Source organism: Lissotriton helveticus, chromosome 6 (genome assembly GCF_964261635.1).
Source record: "Lissotriton helveticus chromosome 6, aLisHel1.1, whole genome shotgun sequence".
Lineage (NCBI taxonomy): Eukaryota > Metazoa > Chordata > Amphibia > Caudata > Salamandridae > Lissotriton > Lissotriton helveticus.
In genome coordinates this window covers 1,289,822,136-1,289,840,415 of record NC_136067.1, presented here as the reverse complement: position 1 = coordinate 1,289,840,415, position 18,280 = coordinate 1,289,822,136, and the positions used below count along the sequence as shown (strand labels likewise).

Genomic DNA, 18,280 nt, shown 5'->3' with positions numbered 1-18,280 from the left:
CTTTAGACTTTTCTTACTATATGTACGTAAGAAATTACAAAACAAATCAATTGATTCCTGTCGCACACTACAAATACGACTACACTTCCTAGTGTACACTGGACCCTTAGTACGTCTCCCTAAAACTTCATCAGTTAACACCTCTTCTGGTTCTCTAGGCACAAGTTTCTCTTTTTCAATCGGGCAACCGTCTTTCACTTCATACGCTCGACCACTGGTGTCAACTGCATGCACTAAATCATTCTCCTGGAAGTAACTCTCCTCATTAAAAAATGGCTCACAACTTGAACTGTGCATCCATTCTCCTGAAAAAACTTTACAAAAATTAGTCCGATTAATTACTCTTTTCCATCTACTGTTTGATTTGAAAACATCAATTGTCTTGTTAAGTGTCCTAATTCTATTAATTATTAAAATAAATAATTTTTTCTTAACTTCAAAAGCCTTATCAACAATCTTCTCTACACTTTTCTTTTTCTTATAAAAAGCAGCTCTCTGTTTACCTTTCCTAATGTTTTTTAACAAATTTAAAACCACCCTATTACGAAACATTCGTTTACGAATGTCTCTAAACTGATTCTGCCTTCTATTCCTATACATATTATTCTCTCCTGCTCCAGTTGTAGGATTCTTTGAGGGTCTCTCCTTCCTTTTCAAATTTACTCTCTCATTCTCTTTTTCTACATGCTGTCCAACATTTTTTTTTTATCTACATATGTTCCGTAAGAAAGACTTAGTTGTCTTACCAGGAGCTTTGTTCCTGTTTTTTGAAGTATTTGTTGTTGAAGAGTGCTGTAATTCCGTTGCTGTTTTTGTTTGTAACCGTATTTCATTTTTCCTTCTTCTTTGCCTTGAGGGCATTTTTCCTTACTCTTGAAATCTTGATTTCAATCTGTGTTAAAGAAAAAAATAGCACATTATAGACCATTATTATCAAACAACAAAGCAATGACAAAACAGCAAACGGTCTATTCAGGGTTACAGATCAAGTGAGGATTCTCCAAGGGTGCAGAAGAGGTGAGACCTGTATTGAAGAGTGTAGTGGAAGAGAGGTATGTCCACAGGTACAAAGAAAGTGAGACCTGTGTCTAAGAGTGCAGTAGGAGATAAGCTTCATGAAGTCTAGTCCACTGCACTCTTACACACAGGCTTCACCACCTATGTTCTCCAGGAAAGGCCTCTCTCCCACTACAGTCTTGAACACAGGCCTCACCTCGTCTGTCCCTCTGGACATGCCTCACCTCATCTACACAATCTACTTCCTAATCTAAGAGATGAAATATATATATTTAATCATGCAGACGCTATTTATTCCTTCTCAAAAAACTAAAAGTCATTGTTTTCCACCAAAATCGTTTTTTAAATAACATTTTAGACACTCAGTGCAGGTCCTATGTACAACCATTCAGTGTCCATGACTACAGTGGAGAGGACTAAGCTCCTCTCACCCTTGGACAAGCCTTACCTCATCTCTGTCCTCTGAACAGGCCTCAATGTATTGAGTATAATTGATAGTAAGTAGGTGCAGATGAGGTGACGCATGTCCAAGGGTGTAAATAAGCTGAGGCCTGTCTAAGCATGCCAATTAGTTGAAGTCTATTCAGGGTTGCAGATGAGGTAAGGATTGTCTAGGGGTGCACAAGAGGTATGGCCTCTATTGAAGAGTGTAGTAGAAGAGAGGTCTGTCCACGGGTGCAAAGAACTTGAGACCTGTGTCTAAGAGTGCAGTGGGGGATAGGCTTCATGAAGCCTAGTCCACTGCACTCTTAGACACAGGTCTCACCACCTACGCTCTCCAAGAAAAGCCTCTCTCCCACTACAGTCTTGAACACAGGCCTCACCTCCTCTGTCCCTCTGGACATGCCTCACCTCATCTGCACAATCTACTTCCTAATGTGAGGTAACACAGGTGACATGATTGTGAAAAGGTCACATTTTTATATGTAATCATGGACACACTATTTATTCTTTCTCAAAAATGTAAAAGACATTAATTTGCCCCAAAAATGTTTCAGTAGTGCAATGAAAAGCTTATACATATGACCTTTTCTCTGTTTTTCCAAAAAATTTCTAAAAAAAGATTATGAGGCCTAAGCAAGAGTGCAGATGTGATGAAGCCTGTCCAGGGGAGCACAAAAGGTGAGGCTTGTGTCCAAGAGTGCAGTGGACAGGACTAAACTGGAGTAATGTGCAAAAAAAAGATGAGCCTCATTTATAAAGCCCTGCATCAGTTTTCCACTGCTGATGCGTCACTTTTTGTGACGCATCGGCGGCATAAAACATGTGCCTTGTTGCGCCATATTTAAAAAGTGACGCATGTAGGTAGATGCGTCATTTTTTAAACCTCTGCGCCACATTATACCTCTGTCAGGTGTAATGTACACAGAGGGGTCATTTCTCCGCAAAAAGCCTCGTAATAGTGACGCAGTGAAATCTATGAGATTTCACTGCGTCACTTTTAGGACACTGTTACGTCAAAATCTTGCACCTGCCTCACAGCAGGCGTAAGACTGAGGCAAACGCTGTCACATGGGCTTTCCCAATGTGAAAGGATGCATTCTTGGAGTTGCGTCATTTTTGTGACACACTCCAGCAATTCGTCACTTTTGCGCTTACAGATACATCAGAAATACTGACTTATCTGTAAGTCCAAGAAACATGATGCATCATACATTAAATATAATGCATCATTGGTGTCACAAGGAGTGCACAGTTAAAAGTGACGCATCGCTGTTTTCATAAATAACGCTCTCAGTGTGCTTCCTAATCTGAGGTAACACAGGTGACATGATTGTGAAAGCTTCAAATTATTTTATTTAATCATGCACACACTTTTTATTCTTTCTCAAAAATGTAAAAGCTATTAATTTGCCCCAAAATCGATTTTTCAATAACATTTTAGAAACACAGTGCAGGTCCAATGTACAATCATTCCATTTCAGTACTGAAAAGTCACTATTTTATAAAATACATTTCCTATCTCTTGCAAACATTCCTACCAAGCATTACCCAAAAAATGAAACAAACCAACAGCAAAGAAACTCAGTCTGCTTCCCAATCTGAGGTAAAACAGCTAACATGTTTGTAAAAGAATCAAATATTTTTATATAATTATGCACACACTATTTATTCCTTCTTAAAAATGTTAAAGCCATGGATTTGCACTAAAATCGTTTTTCAATTACCATTTTAGGAACAGAACACAGGTCCTATGTACAAGCATTCATTTTCACTACTGAAAGCCATTAATTTGCCCTAAAATCGTTTTTTATTTAATATTTTATGAACAGAGCACAGATCCTAATACAAGCATTCATTTTCACTACTAAAACCCATTGTTTTGCACTAAAATCGTTTTTCAATTAACATTTTAGAAACACAGCACAGATCCTATATACAAGCATTCATTTTCACTACTGAAACCCATTGATTTGCACTAAAATCGTTTTTCAATTACCATTTTAGGAACAGAACACAGGTCCTATGTACATGCATTCATTTTCACTACTGAAACCCATTCATTTACCCTAAAATTGATTTTTAAAATAACATTTTAGATACAGAGTGCAAGTCCTATGTACAACCATTCAACTTCACTACTGAAACATCACTATTTCACAAAATACAAATCCTCTATTTTACAAATATAGAAACCATGCATTTTCAAAAAGCACCACACAAACCAACAGCAAAGAAAATCAATGTGCTTCTTAATCTGAACTCTCTATCTAAATGAATCATAACTCACCTTTACAAATGCTTTAGGAGATTCAGAACAGTGTCAGATACACACACCAATATTTCTTTAGCAGAGCAAAAGGTATGTTCTCCAGGCACTGCAACCATTAACGGCACAGAAAACCTCTAATTCTACACACATATTCCTCATGGTAACCAATCAAAACTCTTCCCTCTCTATTTTCAAATCAACATCCTTCCCCCCCTCAGTCCTTTCTACCTGTTACCATAGCAACTCCCTCCTCACTGAGCTCCCAGGGTTAAAAGTTTATTCTACAATGTTGCAAATCAAATCAGCAAGCATGTTTGACCTCTCAGTACACCAGCTTATCCACTGCAATCTTTCTTTAAATGACTTTTTCTTAACCATTCAAATTACTTCTTTCACATAACAGAACCATGCACCCTAACTTTCAGTTTTCAACTATCTGAATCCACCAATCATTGCTTGTGATTCAAGAGCACTGAAACTCCACATTTTTTTTTGCAAACTCCTACTGTTCCAACTGCCATTTCATTCCTACACTTCATCTGACTGCACCAGAACCTCCTCTCACCATGTACTCTGTCTGGATTATTGGACATAGCTACATTCACTGGGCTCAAAGGTATGCAGCTACCAGAAATTTTCACAACCTTGATTTACCAAATGTGCACATAAAATGGATTGGCCAAAGAGGATTGAGATGTCATCAATTGATACCATTGGTGAAAACCTTTTACCATCTGCCACACCCTGACCTCATAATTTTGCACTGTGGTGGAAATGACCTAGGCACTTTGACTGGGGTAGGTCTGGAGATGCTTTTAAAGGACACCTTTGGGCAATTGATGAAAATTTTTCCACAAATTGCCATGGTATATTCCAATATATGCCAAAGACAGAAATGGAACTGGTCCAACCAATTTTGTCCACAATTTGAGAAAGCACGGAAACATGTGAATACATCTGTTTCTGCTTACATGAGAGACTATGGAATGGGTTCAATATACAACAACAACTTGCGTTACAACATGCAAGATATCTACAGAGCAGATGGTGTGCACTTCTCAGATGAGGGGAATAGAATATTCCTCCTGAATTTAAGACTGTGCATTGGTACCTACTTGTAGGTACCTAAATCAGCCACAGAACCCAAAAGCTCTTTTCAGGGCTACCCTACCTCTGATCACTCTAAATGATTTTCTTTTTCTAACTTTTTTCACTATTTTTCACCAAAGTACGCTCCCCGGTACGCTTCCCGGTGCGCGTACCAGGCGCTCCCCCCGCAAAAAATGTAAAAAATGAGACCCCCTCAGAAAACCTAGAGGGTCAGGGAGTGCCTACCATGCCCCCTTATACCCATTCCCAACTTTGTTTGTCCTCCATTTTCTATCTCAAATCTACCGAAACACAAAATGGAGGACTCCCGTAGCGCTGCCGGTAGGCGTACCTGGGCGCGCACCGGGAAGCGCTCCCCAAAATTTTAAAAGTTAATTTACATAAAAACCACTGGAGACACTTTCACCAAATATAGAATAGGCCATACTACATACCAGTCCCTACCATTTTCCCAAATTTGGTGGAATTCCATTGAGCCATTTGGCCTGTAGCCCTCTCTAAATATCCTGAGGTGAATTACTTGACAAAAACACATCTGAAGTGTTAGAATTTACAACCAATTAAAATGTTACTTTCATTTTCTACTATTATTTCATGATATTTGATTGGTTATGTACATGAATATATGTAAAGAAAGAGAGGGAAACACAGCCATTTTGAATACTACTTCCTAAAGTACATTTCAAAAGGATTTTCACTGAGAACTTAAACTTCCTTTTCAAAGGTAAGATGTTATTTTGAAAACTGAAGTATGTTGTGCACTTTAAATTAATTTGGAAAACATTTTCTGATAGTTATATACTATCCCTCTGTAATAGTTATAGATTGAGATAGGCTTCTCTGTTATAGTTATGGATGGAGTTAGGCTTGTCTTGTATAATTATGAATTTACTTAGGCTTTATGATATACACTTTTTTATATTTCTACTTCCAGCCGGATACCATGCACTGCCCAAAGATAACTTCACTGTTAAAAAATCAAAACTACCTGTCTGAACTTAAACCCAACAGTGCCCTATCTCTACTGATATATTTATTTTTTATGCAAATTACAGCAAGAAAATGGAAGGAGAGCAGAATATTTCCTTCAAAATTGTTCTGGAGAACAGCGCTGAAAAAGTTATTGAAGACAATGATGACTTACATTTCATGGATGAATCACGGGAATCTGAATTAGTTCAATGTGTAGAAGCAGTAGATTCGCTGATTGAAAATGAGGACATTTCCGACAATGTGTTGTTAGAAGTTCTGTTAAATTTGGAAAAAGAATCAGAAAAATAAATTTATATTTAATAACCAAAAATTGTTCAAGACATTATTCATTTTTATATGTAATTCATAAACTAGTACCAAATTGATTATAATGTAAATTCAGACTTATAGTATACTGTGCAACTTTTTTATGTTACATAGTAATTTTGCTCATAGTTACTTCCTTTCTCCCACTATATTATCTCCAATGTGTATTTGACATCTCTTTTTCATCTCCTGCCTCCATGTTCTTTCTGCTTTCCTGACAGACTATGATATGGATTCCATATACCACAATAACTTCTGTAACAACATGCAAGATATCTACAGAGGAAACGGTGTACATTAAATTTAAGACTCAGCATTGGTACCTACATGTTGGTACTTAAAACACCCAAACAACACAACAACTCTATGCAGAGCTACCCTACCTCTAATCACTTTAAATTATTATTTTCCTATTTCACTGGGTTTTCCCCGTGGTACGCTCCCCCGTACGCTCCCCGGTGCGCGTACCGGGCGCTCCCCCCGTGAAAATCGAAAAAAAAAGAAAAATGTTTGTCCCGCGGGACCCTTTTATGGCCCCCACATCAAACCTAGGGGGTCGGGGGGGTGTACCCTGCCCCCTTTTGGTCATTTCCCCCTTTGTTTTTTGCCACCTCTTGTATCTCGATCCTACCGAGACACAAGATGGCGGCCACTGCGGACTGTTTCGAATGTTTACAGACACCCGAGAGCCAATCAGCTTTCCGTGCGCAAGTCGCGTAGCGCGCCCGGTGCGCTCCCCGGAACGCGTACCGGGGCTCGCTTATAGATATATATATTTTTTTAAACTCAAATTACTCAAAATCCTCTGGAGCACATATCTTGAGACATAGCAAAGGCACATCGGGCTACCAGTCCCTACAATTTTGCCAAATTTGGTGAAAATCCATTCAGCCGTTCGAGCTGAAAGTGAGTTCGACCGCCCTATGGAAATGAACATGGGGAAAACACGTTTTGGGACCCCCCTTTTATCTCGGCCCCCGCTTGACGAATGCCCCCAAACTTTCAGGGAAGGAGCAGAGCGCCGCGAGGCAAAGTTGAGGAAAATTTCAGGCAGATTCCTCAACCGGCGCCAAAGGTATTCCCAATAGAATGTTGCGATTTCCCTATGGAAAACAATCCTAACTATAACTACCTACTGGCGACCGCCAGTAGGTAATGTATATATGTTTATATATATATTTAGCATTTTATTGCTATTTTATTTACCGTGGGACTCCCACTCCGACGACGGGGAATATTCAAGCATGTGAATCTATGAAAGACACCAATACTGGAGTACCACCTGTTTACAGGTAAGTAACAATTGTTCTTCTTGACTAATCGAAAAAGTGATTTTGCTATTCATAAGTATACTTTAAAAAACGAGAGACAACTGGTAAATGTTGAAAATCGCATAGTGCCAGATGTTTTCGTCTCTCTAAGCAGCTCTGGAAAATAATGAGAACCCACATTGCAATGATCGAACAAGAGAATTGACCGAGCCAACTCTCTGCAGGATGCTTGTATTCGTTCTCTGCCAAGGAATTTGTTTTACAAATGGGACAAATTATTATTTCCATTTTTTCCAATGGTATCTTAGTAAATGTCCTACCAAAGAAATTTGAAAAAATAAAGTCAATTGTGAATTATATTATACCAAATATATTAGCTTAGAGATCCTAACTTTTAGAGACAGCTGTAGCTGTGAAGGGTCACTTATTCAATAAGGTCTGCCACTGAACCGAGGAACTTTATTTATTACCAACAGTCACAGGGCCGTTCTGGGATCGCAAACCAGCCCTGGCAATTACGTCCGACCGGCCCAGGGAGCTTGCTGGGGGGGGGAGAGGGGGGTGTTGGTGTTTAGCGGGAACACTGCTGCTGCCCTCTTGTTACAAGGGGCCGATTTTGCAGCACTGCTGCAAAACCATCCTGCAGTAACAAAAATGGCCCTCACGTGTCCAAAACCGGCCCCCCCACCCTTCTGGCCCACTGGGGAAATGCCTGGTGCCCGCTGCGGCTAGTCTGTCCCTGAAAAGCAAATACACTCATGTGCCCATTAGAGACAAATTCTTGTGCTATGGAATAAATCATTCCATTTTAAGACAAGTGTGTAAAAAAATACCCATCATAAGTACTGTATGCAGGGAACCGTCACCAGTTTCAGATTCTGTTGTAGTGGGTATAATGCCCATCTCAGGGACTATGCAGATGAGCAAATTATAAGCCTATGTAGTCTGTCAGTAATATGCAGAAAATGTTTCTAAGAGCTTTGAAGAAGGCGTAATATTAGTGACAAATGCAGTAGGAACAGAAAGAACTTTCTACACAAGATAACTGGCCACAAAAACCCCTTGGAGAAATGTTTTAAATAGCAGTTCTTCTCAGCGGGTCCTAGTCCCACAGCATCCTAGTAAAAAACAGCTTCTTGGGACGAGCATCACGAGCAGTGACAGGGGGCTCTAGGAAGAATTGTTGCCATCCGTGGCTAAAATATGCTCGATGTAGCATGTACAATTGAATAAGCTGAAACCTAGAGTTGTTCCACACTGTGTGCCAGTACAACAGCACCCTCCCTCCCTCCCTCGTTATCATTAACTGCCCTGAAAATATCAGGTTCCCATTTACCCTTGAGAAAGGAGAATTCCGTGGCAGGTGGCTGCAGTTGACCCTCTTCAGCCACCAGTGAGTTTGTGGCCCATTCTGAAAGTGTGCAGAGTATGGTGGAGCTTGTGCGAGGGACGTTCTTGTGATGCAGTCTGGCAAAGAGGGTGCAGCGCAGCTATGATATGGCCATCTTTTTTTAATTGCCCCTTATGTATGTCTTATTGGTCATGGATTTTGTGGAAGATCATCTGAGTGCCCTCACTAGAGAGCTTCCTGATCTGAGTAATATTTGTATCAGATCATTGGGATAGAGCCTTAGGGGAGAGCCACTCCAGGCGTAAAGGGAGGCCCACCAGAGGCAGTACTGGTGCCTTTCCAGGATAAAGACCACTGCTCAGCGCCACAACTGTGACTGACAGCAGCTTCGAACCTTCAAAGGCAGGATGAGAAGTGGGGAATAAGGACACATACAAGGTCTGATTCACAAAGGAAAACGTACATTTTTTATTTTATGATTTTTTGCAATTCACAAAGAAATTTCACGAGTAGTATCTTTGCGACTGCCTATCTTTTTATGTATATAGACTCCGGCACAAGTGCGGAGCCCCTGCAGTCGTAAAGATACTTTTCTTAAAATTCCTTTGTGAATTGCAAAAATAAGTGAACTTACACAAAAGTGTAAGTTTACATTTGTGAGTCAGGCCCATGGTTTCCCAGATGCAAGTTCCATCTGAGATAGCGTCATTTTAGTCAGGGAGGAAATTGACAGCCATCGAGTAGGCTTTTGCAACTAAGTGGCCACATAGTATTTCTCAGAGTCTTGGACTCCGAAACCCCTTCTATAAGTAGGTAACCGAAGCTTGGAAAGAGCCACTCTCTATGCACAGCGCCCCATTATATGATCCCCCGGTTGCTGGTCCAAACCTCTAAAATAGAATATGGGTAATACTACAGGTATGTTAACCAAATAATAGAGAAGTCTGGGCAACGTGACCATCTTGGCAATTGCCGCATGTCCTTGCATTAAGAGGAGCAATGTAGTCCAGAACTTACTCTGTGTGGTCAGTGAACGCACCGCTGCACCTAGATTGCCCTTGATTTTGCCCATTTTGGAGTGGTATATCTTCACCCCAAGGTATTTGTAGTAGTCTGGTGCGCAGTGCAAGTCATTCAACCCTGTACACAGCAGTGTGGACAGTGCCTAATTTGGGCCGGCTGTTTCCAGTGCTCAGCCCCTCCACCTAATCAACACCGGTGCTTTTCATGAGCACCAGTGAAGGATACATTCATCATTTATGGTAGGCACGGGAGAATAAGTGGTTTGTCCAGAATCACAGGCTGTTGAGCTGACGCTGAGAATCAACCTGGTTCCCCAGCACCAAAGTTGGTATATTTGGCCGTTACACCACATCCTCTCCCTACATGTAGGGTTTCATGGTTAGTAGTTGGTTCTTTTTTAGGTGGCGCTAACAGGAAAAATGGGCTGGTGCAAGCTGCCTCCTGATGAGAGCCCTGGCACTTATATTTTTACAAACTAACCACTGAGTCTAGGACGATGGAGTGGGCATATAATGACTATTGCTCAGCTAGCAACAGTATTTTCACATATCGTTGGATCAAGCAGGAGACGTTTGTTTCTGTAGAAGAAATGTTTAGGGGCACTGCTCTATAAAGTGCAAGCGCTGTGTATGTCATAGGTAGCGAGTGACGTGTATCCTTCAATCTTATTGAAAATCTGGAAATGGCTACTAATACATGCACACATCTATTGTTTTACATTTTAATACTTGGTTTTTAATGACATGTGGTTATGCTGTGTGCCTATTTTATGCCAGTGGTATCAGTTGGTGGGGTTGGTATCCATTGCACTATAAATTCAAATGACGTAATCCTTTTGCAACCAAAATTGTTAGTTTGGTATCCTCTTTTGTCCTGATTGACTTAGTGACTGATAGACTTACAGAGTTGAATTTGATTTTCGTGCTGGACTCTTTGACCTCTCATTGCTTTTTGGTGGGAATGTAGTGTCCATGTGGACACATCACTGCACAGCCCCCTCTCCAAGAGGGATGCCCCATGCACATCCCTTTACCCATCGCTGCACAAGCGGCAGCCAGTTGACCCTGCCAATAAATGAATTGGGCGCACAGGCCCCCACTGTACTTCTACCTTAAGCAGTTCCTGTGTGGTCTGTAGATGTTGTGCTGCTGCACAACTCATAGCGCTCCAATGGGCACCAGGTCTCAGTTTTGGGATCTCAGGCTTATTTCCATCAACAGACATTAACCCAGAGCAAGAAGGAGAAAGGAGTAAAGGGGGAAAAGGAGAAGGAAGAGAAAAAGATAGAGATACCTACCAGGCCTATGGTCTCTAGGTAATCCACCAGAGGAGCGTGTGTCCGGTGTTGTTGTCGAGGGGGTGTTTGCTCTAGAGTGTCATCCAATGTTGTGTTAAAGTCACCTCCTACGATTAAGTTGCCCTGTGGAAGCTGAAGTAGGAACGTGCTGAGGAACCCACTGCTAATCTTAAAGGCTCAACAAACCAATCGAGCCATTTAATCAGTTGTCCAATTTGCAATAGAATTGGTCATAGACCTGTTAAATAAATGATAGCGCTTTTTAATGCCGAGTGTCTTTCCATTGCTTCACATAGGGCAGGAGTGTGGGGGCACCTTAGCTTCTCCAGACTTCAAACCTTAGAAAATGGTTTTCTTCGGAGCCTATTGATGGTACCTTTTTTGTCATTTGGAGGTGAGCCTACAATCTCTGGAAGATTTTGTGGTTTTGGCTCTGTTACTTCTATGGATAAAGGTGTAGAATACACTAGAATTAAGATTCTCTAGGCTCATCCTTCTGGATTGTTTGGCTCTGGAGAACGCTGAAATCTCTGGCTTCCATATATATGCCACAGTTTTAGGCAGCGGGGGCTCAGAAGGGTTTTTTCGAGAACCAAATCAAAACCATGTGCAGTGAAAACCTTAGTTAAGACTGCCTACTAGAAACAGGCCCTGGACAAACGCGCACGCAAACGTTCTGCAAATTTTAAACACATGATTTTTAATTGGGAGGTGAAATTCTATTTTAGTTTTATAGAAAATATTCAATACAGATTTTATTTGACAAGGATACAGTTGGGTACTGTACACTTTTTTGTTACATTTCCAGTCCAAAGCGGGTGGCAAGAGAACCTTCCACCATGCCCGTCTGATAGTACCTCGAGTTAAAGCACCTTACACTTTTTGCTTATTTGTGCACTTTATAAATCTGTGAGGAGAAAGTTTGTAATCCCTATTTGGTGCTTTTGCTCTTATAAATCACATCTTGAAGGTGATAGATTTTTATCCAACTTGGAAACCCCAGAAGTTTGCCTAGCTGCTATACATTTTACTAGAGAAGTACTTTACTTTAGGAAGCGATATAGTCAATAGCTCTCTTTGTTATGCTTTAAAGAGTGTGACTCATTGTATGATGTCAGTTGACCAGAACACCTGGCCAAAACCACCAGGGTTAGGAGAGCCTGATGGGGAGGAAGATCATTTTTGCATATAGTGCCGAAACTTTGGAACTCTATGCCTACAGATCTAAGACTTACCATGAACGAGTTGGCCTTCATAAAGAAACTGAAGACCTGGCTTTTCCCAGGTTGAGCCCCAGTCCATGCTCACTCCTGTTCCACAGCGCTGGGAAGCCCATGCTGCTGTATTTGACCCACTGAATGTTTTTAATGGTGCTTGTTTTATTTCTGTACGCCCACATATTGTAATGTATGCTATAATTGGATACTGCCGTAATTGATCCATTTAATGTGTTTATTGATATCTGTATATTACTGTATTTTTATGGCTGTTTTTATTGATATCTGTATTATTACAGTTTTCTTTAATAGGGTTTAAGCTGAATAAATATTTATCAAATGAACGAACGAGCATCAGAGAGTTACACATTTTACAAAATATATAAGTACTGTGTAAATTATGCTGATTCTCTCGGCTTGCATGCATTCACAATGATATCTCAAGAAACTTTGATTTCACACAGCTTCCTTTGATCTTAACAACACCTTGTGTATGTTTTATCATGTAATGATTTTAAGTCATTGTACATGAATAAAATCACTTCACTTGACTAAGTTACAAAGTGCCTGTAACAAACTTTAATAAACAGGTAATAAAATGTATCACATGGGGAAAAAAGTAACAATAGAGTTTAGCATTAAGTTTCATTGGTGGTAAGCAAGCACAATTCATATTTGGAGGTGATATTGAAATAGTAGGGGCTTCAGTTTGTTTTTTGATGGTGTCTTAGGATAAAATTGTCATAATAGTGCGCAGGATGGAATTTCGACCTCTAGGAACATATCCAGAGAAAGACCACTTTAATTTATTTATTTTTGCGATTTTTAAAGCGCACAAATACCCATGCGGGTGTCTCGGTGCTGATATTCACAGAACTCACTTATGAATGGCGAGGGAGTCAAAGGGTGGAGAATAGCCATGTTTTGAGGCTCTTACGAAATTTAAGAAGGGTGGGGGCAGTTTTGATATCAAGAGGTAAAGTGTTCCACAGTTTGGCCGTAGCAATAGTGAAGCGTCTATCTCCCCAGTTGGCCTTTCTTGTCCGAGGAACGTTCAGCAAAAAAGCTGAAGAAGATCGTAGAATCCTGTGTTGTTCCACTGGACAGAGGGCTTCTTTTAGAAACTGTGGTCCTGCGTTGTTCAAAGTCTTGTAGGCTATACACAGAGCCTTAAATTTAATTCGGCTCCTAATAGGGAGCCAGTGGAGTTTTTTAATGTACTGGGAGGTGGAAGTAAATTTGGGAATGGATAGTAAGGTTCTGGCCGCAGCATTTTGTACTGACTGTAGTTTATTGAGAACCCCCTCCTGCGCATTCAAGAGAAGTGAATTGCAGTAATCGGTTCTTGAGAACACTAAGGTGCTGATGAGTGTTTTGCCCGCTGATTGTGGTAGGTAAGGAAGAAGTTTTTTTATTTTTTTGAGGGTGTAAAAGGCAGATGATACAACGGCATTGGCGTGATAGTGAAAAGTCAACTTATTGTCAAAAGTGACTCCCAGATTACGGACCTTCGCCACCGGCTGGGGAGGAGGCCCCAACTGAGGTGGCCACCACTGAAGGGACCATGCTGGCTGCAAGCTCCCGAACGTCATCACCTCCGTTTTATCGGAGTTAAGTTTGAGGCAGTTTGATGACATCCAGGAGCTTATCGCCTTCATTCCCTCCTGAAAGTTGGCTGCGACAGATGCTCCATTGTTGTGCACCGATAATACTAATTGGGTATCATCTGCGTACGTAGTGAGGGCAATTCCATAAGATTTTATCACCCTCGCTAAGTCCGAAACATAGATATTAAAAAGCGTCGGACTTAGCGAGGAGCCCTGAGGAACACCGCATGGGAGGGAGAAGGTCTGGGAGGTGAAATTGCCCATCTTGATAGTCTGAGGGCGATTAGCTAGGAATGAGGCAATCAGATTTTTAGCTTTGCCTCTTATTCCTAGTGCTGAGACAAGGTCGATCAGAGTGACATGATCGACCGTGTCAAATGCGGCAGAGAGGTCCAGGAGTATTAGGACTGCCGCTCCTCCCATGTCCATGGTTGCTCTGATTTCATCCGCGGCCTTTAGTAGTGCTGTCTCTGTACCATGCCCCTGTCTAAAGCCAAACTGAGTCTCATCAAGTAAGTTGTTATCATTGATGAATTTCGAAAGTTGGATGTTCATGGACTTTTCGAAGATTTTGGCTGGGAATGGGAGACAGGCGATGGGTCTGTAGCTTGCAGGAAGAAGAGGGTCCAGAGTAGGCTTTTTTAGAAGAGGCTTGATGATAGCCTCCTTCCAGACTGAAGGGTATATGCCTGTTGCGAACATGGCGTTGCAGATGGTAGTCAACGCGGGAGAGATTGCTTCTGGAATGAGGTTCAGAATAGCAGGGGGACATGGGTCAAGAGGGGATCCGGATTTAATGCTGGATACCAGACGTTGAATATGATCCTGATCAATAGTGTCAAAAGATGATAGGATGGGCGAGGTATTAGTGAGAAGGGCCTCAGAAAAGGGTGCGGGAGCGGAATGTGTAAAGGTAAGGAAAATGGATCTAACTTTTTCCTCAAAGAAACTGGCCAAAACGTCCGCTAAGGACTGAGAACCCTCTAGGCGCGAGGCAGGGGGGTTGGACAGAGTAGTGACCACCCGATATAGTTCTCCTGCCGAGTTTTTCGCATGCTCAATTTGGGAAGTATAGTAGAGACTTTTTTCAACAACTATAAGTTTTTTATAGTTGGAAAGGGCGTTTTTATAGGTCGATTTGTCTGTAGGGCTGTAGTTGCGACGCCACTGCCTTTCAAGATTCCTGCAGTGTTGTTTTTGAATCCGAAGGGCTTCATTGAACCATGGGGCTGATGGTAACTTCCTGTTCCTATAGGAGGTTTTAATGGGGGCTAGCTTATTACAGGCCATGTCTAAGTTGGTTATATAATTGGAAGATGCTATAATAGGGTCCTGCTCATAAGGAGTATGATTTTCCTGCATCATCTCAGCTAGATGAGCTAGATTGATGTTTTTCCAATCTCTATAGGAAGATTGAGAGGGGGCAGTGGATGTAGGTTTGCTGGGGTTAGTTTCAACAGTGAAAAAAATCGCTGCATGATCTGTCCAGATGAGAGGGATAATATGGGTAGCCGTTACAAGAGGACTGTTGGTGAATATACCATCTAATGTGTGGCCTGCCTGATGTGTAGGAGAAGTTATCAATTGTGTCAGGCCAGCAGCTTCTAGGTCTGTGAGTAGCTGCGAAGTATCGTGGTTGTTAAGGGCTTCAAGGTGAAAATTGAAGTCACCTAGTAAAGTAAAATGAGGGGAGTCTGCAGCCGCTTCGATTATGTTGCCTATATTAGCTAGAAACTTGGCTCTTGATCCAGGAGGGCGATAAATTAGCATGCCCTTGAAGGATGATTTGGCCGAGAGGCATAATGAAAAAAGGAGAGATTCGTATTCAGGGCAGGCGAGTTGTTTCGTCGTGAGTTTGAAGTGGTCTTTGTAAATTATAGCAATGCCACCACCTTTTTTTATTGGCCTGTCCAATCTACAAACATTGTAGTTGGTGGCAGTGGCTGCTCTAAAGTCAGGTCCAGAAGCTTCATCACCCCAGGTCTCTGTGATGAACAAGAGATCCAATTTGTGCGCGTCAATCAAGTCGGCGATTTCTAATTTGTGTTTTGGGAGGGATCTAGCATTTATTAGCGCAGCTTGGACCAATAGAGGGTTGGCCATAGAGGGTATCGAGGTTGTTTTTATGCAGGTTGAGCATAGGATTGGGCCTAGGATGGGATTGGAATATCCTAGATGAGGAGGAGCATGAGGTAGAGCTGCATTATGCCTGAGTTCTAGTAAATCGGCAGTTGAATATTTCAGTCTCACCGCATTCGTAGGTGGTCTTGATACTGATGCAACAGGGGGGGTGGCCCTGGGCCCGTCCTCGGCGCGGACGAGCGCAGACGAGCTTGCCTTATGCGCGCCTTCGGCGCGCAATCATCGCGCCCGCTGCGCTCGTCCGCTGCGCTTCCGGTTACAGCACATGGTTTATTGACCCGAGTGTGCCATGGGAAGGGGGTGTGGTCAGCGCGTGTGGGCGTGTCCGCAGGATGAGGAAGGCGGCGTTGCCCTGGCAGCAGTGTGCCGCGTCAGCCCTAAATCGGCTGGGCGGTCTGCTGTGTGCTCGAATGCAATCAGGGAATTAGCAGGTAAAAACAAGTTATACAATATTAAAAGCAAGTGCTAACTCCCGGCTTCCGCCTCAGGAGTGAAGTTCTGTGAACGCTCGCTCGTGGTCAGCGCGCGCTCAAATAGTGAAAGGGGGCGTGGTCAGCGCATGTGGGCGTGTCCGCAGGATGAGGAAGGCGGCGTTGCCCTGGCAGCAGTGTGCCGCGTCAGCCCTAAATCGGCTGGGCGGTCTGCTGTGTGCTCGAATGCAATCAGGGAATTAGCAGGTAAAAACAGGTTATACAATATTAAAAGCATGTGCTAACTCCCGGCTTCCGCCTCAGGAGTGAAGTTCTGTGAACGCTCGCTCGTGGTCAGCGCGCGCTCAAATAGTGAAAGGGGGCGTGGTCAGCGCGTGTGGGCGTGTCCGCAGGATGAGGAAGGCGGCGTTGCCCTGGCAGCAGTGTGCTGCGTCAGCCCTAAATCGGCTGGGCGGTCTGCTGTGTGCTCGAATGCAATCAGGGAATTAGCAGGTAAAAACAAGTTATACAATATTAAAAGCAAGTGCTAACTCCCGGCTTCCGCCTCAGGAGTGAAGTTCTGTGAACGCTCGCTCGTGGTCAGCGCGCGCTCAAATAGTGAAAGGGGGCGTGGTCAGCACGTGTGGGCGTGTCCGCAGGATGAGGAAGGCGGCGTTGCCCTGGCAGCAGTGTGCCGCGTCAGCCCTAAATCGGCTGGGCGGTCTGCTGTGTGCTCGAATGCAATCAGGGAATTAGCAGGTAAAAACAAGTTATACAATATTAAAAGCAAGTGCTAACTCCCGGCTTCCGCCTCAGGAGTGAAGTTCTGTGAACGCTCGCTCGTGGTCAGCGCGCGCTCAAATAGTGAAAGGGGGCGTGGTCAGCGCGTGTGGGCGTGTCCGCAGGATGAGGAAGGCGGCGTTGCCCTGGCAGCAGTGTGCCGCGTCAGCCCTAAATCGGCTGGGCGGTCTGCTGTGTGCTCGAATGCAATCAGGGAATTATCAGGTAAAAACAGGTTATACAATATTAAAAGCAAGTGCTAACTCCCGGCTTCCGCCTCAGGAGTGAAGTTCTGTGAACGCTCGCTCGTGGTCAGCGCGCGCTCAAATAGTGAAAGGGGGCGTGGTCAGCGCGTGTGGGCGTGTCCGCAGGATGAGGAAGGCGGCGTTGCCCTGGCAGCAGTGTGCCGCGTCAGCCCTAAATCGGCTGGGCGGTCTGCTGTGTGCTCGAATGCAATCAGGGAATTAGCAGGTAAAAACAAGTTATACAATATTAAAAGCAAGTGCTAACTCCCGGCTTCCGCCTCAGGAGTGAAGTTCTGTGAACGCTCGCTCCTGGTCAGCGCGCGCTCAAATAGTGAAAGGGGGCGTGGTCAGCGCGTGTGGGCGTGTCCGCAGGATGAGGAAGGCGGCGTTGCCCTGGCAGCAGTGTGCCGCGTCAGCCCTAAATCGGCTGGGCGGTCTGCTGTGTGCTCGAATGCAATCAGGGAATTAGCAGGTAAAAACAAGTTATACAATATTAAAAGCAAGTGCTAACTCCCGGCTTCCGCCTCAGGAGTGAAGTTCTGTGAACACTCGCTCGTGGTCAGCGCGCGCTCAAATAGTGAAAGGGGGCGTGGTCAGTGCGTGTGGGCGTGTCCGCAGGATGAGGAAGGCGGCGTTGCCCTGGCAGCAGTGTGCCGCGTCAGCCCTAAATCGGCTGGGCGGTCTGCTGTGTGCTCGAATGCAATCAGGGAATTAGCAGGTATTTATTTATTTATTTATTATGCATCTTGTATTGCACAAAACTAAACCCGAAGGTGTCAAGGCGCCTAACAAAAAAGA

The 18,280-nt window shown here is 43.2% G+C and overlaps 1 protein-coding gene across 1 annotated transcript in view; it reads left to right on the top strand.

The window, feature by feature from the left end:
- FBLN7 (fibulin 7) overlaps positions 1–18,280 on the top strand; it is an 877,728-nt gene that overhangs the window by 226,584 nt on the left and 632,864 nt on the right. The window lies entirely within an intron of this gene.